Consider the following 7269-nt stretch of genomic DNA (forward strand, 5'->3'; position numbering starts at 1 on the left):
TGTACCTCATCACTTGTCATATTTTGCTTAGTAAGTCACTCGAAAGAGATTTCCCTTCTAAATCCCAAGTGTGGATAAATTCTCTACATTTTTAAAGGACCTGCAATTCATTCTTTCTTGGGGCCTGGAGCCCTTCTGTGAATATGATAAAAGGAATAGAACCTACTCAAAGATAGATACACACACACATATTTTGCACATAATTTCAAGGGCTTCATGAAGCACTGATTACTGATCTTCATGACAGACTGAGATAGCAGGTAAGGTTTTTGGACTGATACAGTTAAAATGACCCTTGAAGTTCAAATTCCTCTAACTTTCCAGGCTGTATATCCCAAATAATTCCAAACTTGTGGAACTCACAGCAACCTTTTATAATCAATCTTTTGTATTCCTACTTTCCACTTTCCCACTTGGGATTATGTAAGCCCACATGAATTTCCTTCATTGTTTCCTAATTCTTCCTATTCTCTCAAACTTGACTTTGACTCTATTCTTCACTTTGCACATCCCTGCTTCTGTATTTCAGATAATGGGACAATCTTTATAAATATGCATTAAAGAGTGTTTGCTCTCTTCACAATAAATGACTTTTCAAAATATATATAATGTGGGGTAGGTAACTGTTCATTACAAATCATTACTTCTTCTTGTAACAATGAGATCTGTATTTTCTGCATTAATCTTTCTAACAACATATAAATTGGATTTGCATTTAACAAGAATACATATAGTGCCTGAGATCTGCTGTTGATGATTGGCAAGCAGGAAAATATATATTTTTATATATATATATCTCTTCAGTGTATGGAAAGCACATGACCACAAACAAAGGGATACATTATATTTCTAAAATATTTCTGCAAGCAGATGCTATCTGTGCCCCTCCATATTCTCTGACCCTTAACAAGTTACAGCCTACTCTTTCAACTAAGAACTCTCATACTTCTTGCCTAAGGAATACATTTTCTTGCTAGTGGAACCCATTTTGCCCACAGGCCAAAAGTGTTGGAGAATTAAGGCCCACTGGAATCATCCCTCAACCAATAACTCGTGAGATGTGGTATACAAATAGATGAGTGTTAGTGTATAAATCCCTTGCCTGCCAGGTGGGATAACTTGGAGCCATGTGTTTTATTCTGTCTCTGAGAGTTTCCACAGAAGCATTACATTCCATTTACTCACAGTGGCAGCTGACTTGAAACACACCCTTTCTTGGCTGCCTTCCCTTCCCTTCCCTTCCCTTTCACACTTCTACAATCCTCTTTCCACATTTCTCGGGATCATCTCCCAGGACTTGACTTGCACTTAAATCCTTGTCTCAAATTTTACCCTAGATGAATCCAATCTAAGACATAACATCTGCAAAATAAGTCTCTGAAACAGTGATACAAATAAAAATTGTATCAGTGGCCTGGAAATGAACACTGAAGTCAAGGAATGACTTCAGTAACGGTAGGAAATCTATGATATTTCATAAACCAATCATGTCATCACAATAATAATAAGCAGTGACAAGGGCAAACAATTAAAAAAATATTATAAGGCATTTGCAGACAGAGAATTTTGAACTTCATTCAGTGAATACATATGACAAACTCATTGTCAATGCTAGATCATAATACTGGTTAAATAGAATAGCACTTACTATTTTATATTTCATCACCGATCACTGTGATTTTCCATAATCTACACTCAGTAGGTACTGTTGAATTGCAAGGTGTCTATTTTTGCTTCCTTTATCTAACATTGACAATGAGTGTTCTATGTATTCACTGACTAGTGATCACCTAACTAGTTTAGTGCCTATTATATACAAAGGACTTTATAAGTTTGATCTCATTTTATCTTCTCAATAAACATATAGGATAGAGAATTTCAGCCCCAATTATTAATTGAGGACACAGGTTTAGAAATGATAACACACCCAAGTTAGAGAACAATAACTGGTAGAGTCAGGAAAAATAACCAGGTGTATTTGACCCTGCTGTATTTTGGTCGCTTAGCACCCATCCTGGTGTGTGCTCACAGGCATTTGGCCATCCAGCTCTCCTCCATGCACTATCTGTGTAATAGATACCTTAATGGGTACAGTGTAATTGGCTCATAACCAATCATAATCAGTGACATACTATGGAACATTTGCTAGGACATCTGGAAAAGAAATTCACATTTTCCTGAAGGATTTAAAGCTTAGAAGAAGTAAATTTTGGAAGTACTAAAGTCATATGCAAACACCACAAAAAAGGTGAAATTGAGAAACTGGGACCTGTAGTGGCATCACTTGAGCCTTTTTCCTAAACTGAATGTGAGGCTATTCCTATCCCACTAGTATACCAGTTGCATGAGAAAATTAATTCCATTATGACAATCCAGTTTTCATTCAGCTCTTCTGTTTCTAACAACTGAAGGGAAAATGACTAATACAGAGCCCAAAATTCACTTCCAATCACGGGCCTTGGCTTCCAGAACCGCATGACTTCTTTCAAAAACGAAGCAATGGTATAAATTCTGTGACCATTTTGTGAAGATGTTACTTCTTTTACTTCTTCTTCTTTCTTTTAACACAACATACAAGATTTTCCCTATGTGGAAAACTGTAGGTCTATGGTTTTTCATTCGGTACATTTCTAGATCTCTTTAACAGACAATGCAAGTTCATTTGCCATTCTACCAGAGTAGTTATTACCGAAAAAAATATATACTCTTCCAATTACTATAGTTTCCAATTACTATACCATCCTTATCCTCATACAGACTATTCTCACCATAGCAGCCAGAATAATTTTGTTTTGGAAAAATGTCAGCAAAATGATATACCACTTCACACCCGATAGGATGACTATAATAATTAAAAAAAAAAAAAAAAGACAATAATAGATGCTAGCAAAGATGTGACGAAACTGATGGTAGGGAAGTAAAATAATTCAGTCACTGTAGAAAGTGATTTGGTGATTCTTCAAAGAGTTAAGTATAGAATTAATGTATGACCCAGCAATTTCACTCTTAGGTGTACACACAAAATAATTGAAAACTGGTGCTGAAACAGCTACTGGTGCACAAATAGTACACGAATATAATAGTACTATTGTGAACCTCAGTATTACTCACAATAGCTTAAAGGTGAAAACAGCTGATAGGTGGCTCAATGACGGCTGGATAAAAAACGTGGTAGGGGCTGGGCGCGGTGGTTCACGCCTGTAATCCCAGCACTTTGGGAGGTCGAGGCGGGCGGATCACGAGGTCACCAGATCGAGACCACGGTGAAACCCCATCTCTACTAAAAATGCAAAAAATTAGCTGGGCGTGGTGGCGGGCGCCTGTAGTCCCAGCTACTCGGGAGGCTGAGGCAGGAGAATGGTGTGATCCCGGGAGGCGGAGCTTGCAGTGACCTGAGATCTCGGCACTGCACTCCAGCCTGGGCAGCAGAGCAAGACTTCGTCTCAAAAACGAAACAAAACAAAACAAAAAAAACCTGGTAGATACATACCGTGGAATATTATTCGCCATAACAGGAATGAAGCACTGACATGTAATACGTGCAACAGTGTGAATTAACTTTGAAAACATTATGCCTAGTGAAAGAAGTCAGATTCAAAAGATCACATGCAGTGTGATTCTATTTATATTAATTAACAGGAATAAATAAATCTGTATAGACAAAAAGTAGATCCATGTTTTCCAGGACCTGTAGGAGGGGAGATGGAAATGACTGCCTAATTGGTACAGAGTATTTCTGAGAGGTGATGAAAATATTTTGGAACTCGATACAAGTGATCATTGTACAACCTTGTGAATGTACTAAAGGCCACTGAATTGTTCACTTTTTTAAATGGTTAATTTTACATTATGTGGATTGCACCTTCTTTTTTTCAAAACTTGGGGGAAAAATGGCAATTTAATTTGCTCATCTTGTCCAATCCTCCAATGTCTTCCCATTTCACTCAGGGTAAAGGACAAGGTCCTTATCGTGCCCCACTCAATCTGTCCCTATGTTACTTCTCTGGGGCCCTTGTGTTCTACTCTCCTCTTTTCTCTTTTCACACTGGTTTCTTAGTTGTTCCCTAGAAACTCAGATCTGCTCTCTCCTACTACCCCAGGGCCTGTGAACTGCTGTTTCCTCATTTCCTCTTTCTGGAATGCTATTCCTCCAGATGTTTGCATAACTCACTCATTCCCTTCCTTTGAGACTCTTTTATTGAGCTCAGCTGTCACTTTTAAAGTGAGGCTTTCTCTGACCAAAATATTTAGGGTACATATCATTATCCATGGCATTGCCTACTCATTCCTGCCTTTATTTTCAGGGACGACGTATCACTATCCAACACCCAATTTTTTTTTAATGTATTTTATTTCTTTCCCTTTCCAGAGTGGAAAGTCCTTGAGGACAAGGGTCTCTGTTCTGTTTCCAGTTGTCTCCCCAATGCCTACACTGCTGTAGACTCTCCAGTCATCCCACAAATGCTTACTGACCTCTTTCTAGCTGTATATTTTATTGATCAGATGCACTATAGGGAGACTCTGACTCAAAACTGACTTACCTGGGAAAGAAGGCAAAGTGTTACTGTGTGATTCCAACTCAGGCTAGGTGGTTGTGAAGCTGGCAGCAGGGGCAGCCACTTCTTGATAAGGGCTCATGCTTAGGCTACCTTGGGGACCCAGTACTGAAATGAGTTTTGAGAATCATTCCTAGAAGCTCAAAATAGTTTGTTTTTGCAGCCTTCCCAATGATTCCATAAGTTATGTGAGCCGCTTAATGAATCCCTTGGTGCTTAATTAACACTAGATTCCATTGTCTTCAAATGAGACACTTGAATGATGTACTATGATACAGGTAGAATAACATTATGAAGTTATTCTGCATTAAATTAATAAGCTCCCCTATTTCTCAACCAGAGAAACAACTAATATCTCATGAGTGCTTGCTTCTTAAAAAAAAATTATTTGATGCAGGAAATTTCTGATCTAAGCACCCCTATGTTTTAAATGTATTGCTATAAAAATAAAGTCTGCTAAATTACCCCAAAAGTGAGTAATTTACTTGCTTGCTTTGGGTCATAGAAGAGTTATCCATGAGCAGTGCTATTTACTTATTCTAAATATTTTTTCTCTATATTTCTATACCAGTCAAGTATTGTTGCTTAACCAACAACTAGGGAATCTAAGTGGTGACGATGGATAATGATTCTTCACATCTATGGGTCTGCTGACTGATGAGTGGCTGATCTAAGGAGAGATCCTCTGAGTGACTCTACAACATGTTGTAGGTCTGGCTGAGCTTGACTCCTTACTCAAGTCTATTCCAAGCAAAGTGGCAACTATTTTTCTGGGAAATAACTTTTCATTTAATTGCAGAGGAACCAGTGGTCATGTGCAAACCCCCTTAAGTCCTAGATTTGGCCACTGTCACTTCACCACATTCCACTGGCCAAAGTGAGTCTCATGGTATAGCTAAAGGTAGCAAGAGGTAGAAAGTATACTCTTTGTTTTTAGAAGAATTGCAAAGTTTCATGGCAATAAACAAGGATTCAGGATAGGCTAAAAAATTGGGCCCAATAACTCAATCTACTACACCATCTCTAGTTTAATAGGAGATTCAAAGTAATAAAAAAAAATCAGACCCCAATTTTATCATGAGTTTTATTATTATTAATTCTAAATAACTGAGAGGATGAGTTTTACAGCTTTTGTTTTTAAATTTAATGATCATAATACACATTTAATTTGTATAAGCCCTCTACATGCACAATATAAGGAAACGAATAGAAACTCCTGAACACCCACCAGGAGTACATTTCCCTTTTCCTTAATGAATGAATACCTCTCCCTGGCATGTAAGTCTAGTCAAATTTTAAGTCTTTCGCTTTCAGGAAGACACAGAAGATGACCATAAATTTATAAAATGTGACATTTCAATCAAGCCCCAAGCTGTTGGCTAATTACATTCCACTGCACTTAAAGGAAAAACAGGAGATGTCATGTTGGTGTAGAGATGAGCACAAAATTGTCCTTAGTACTTCACTGATCATTATGAATACCTTGGTATCAAATTACTCAGGAAAGAGAAAGTAGTAAATCCTTCTAAAAGTTGTATTTCCAATTTTCTTTTCAATTTCATTTTAGAGTAAATTTGGACACAGGTTTATTCAAAAGCTGACATTTTCTTTCCCCACATCTTTCCTGTATAAAAAATATGTATAATGGATCTACTGGTAGCATTAGAGACCATTAAGCTACGGAAGCATGAAATCTACTAGAAATTATTATTTTAATTCTATGCACTTGTGCATAACAGGATGATTTCTGTGCCAAATAAACCTTCATCAGGGCTCTACCTAGTATTCTACATACTAATGGGGCTTGAAGTTTAGAATACAGATGTGTGGGGATGCAGCCAGAGAAATGCACTCGAAGTCAAGAGACTAGTTGTCTGTCTCCAGGGAATTATCAGCTAGTGAACTAAAAACTGAAACAAAACATACGCCACTCGTCCACTGTTATTTGGCTTTTCTCCTTGGCGGTGTAACTAAGCTAACCTGACCTGGTTTTCTAAGGACATAATATGTGAAATACTCAAGAGGCACTCCTATTCTATCAAGAGATAATTTCTCTCACACAGACACATACACACAAATAACTAGTGATATATGCCATGTCCATAAAAAAGACAACTGATTAAAGGGACTATTTCCATTTTTTTCAGCTTAATGAAGTGATAACTGAGTTTTGAAATCACTCCCTTCTACGTTTTTGGCAGGAAGTAGTCTCACTTTCCAATGAGCTATTTGCTGAAATGGGTAACAATTTACAGTGAGATGATGGTGAAGAGTAGCAAAGTTATTATTTATTTTGTTACTTTTCCACCTGGGGAAAGAGGAGGGTAAGTGTGGATAACAAGGAAAATGGATAGGGAAGGAAAATCATTGTGGCACTTGCTACAAAACACCTATTAAAAGCAGGACATGTTTATCTTTGGTTTCATTTTACATTTGAAAATCAAAAACATTACAGAGCTAGAAGGAGCTTCAGAAGACATCACCTCCATTCTTTTGTTCTAAGGAAAAACTGCAAGGAAACAAGCAGTGAAGTGATTGAAACTCGAACTGCAATTGTGCCATTTTTTCTCCTACAATGTGTAAAGTATGTGTTTCAAGAAAAAGGAGCATTCTGTGTCATTTATGCATGGAATGATTCAGAAAATCTGCATTTCTGACATCCCTCATTCTATATCTAAAATCTGGTAATGATGAAGATGGATTAAGAATATAA

Source organism: Papio anubis, chromosome 2 (assembly GCF_008728515.1).
Source record: "Papio anubis isolate 15944 chromosome 2, Panubis1.0, whole genome shotgun sequence".
NCBI lineage: Eukaryota > Metazoa > Chordata > Mammalia > Primates > Cercopithecidae > Papio > Papio anubis.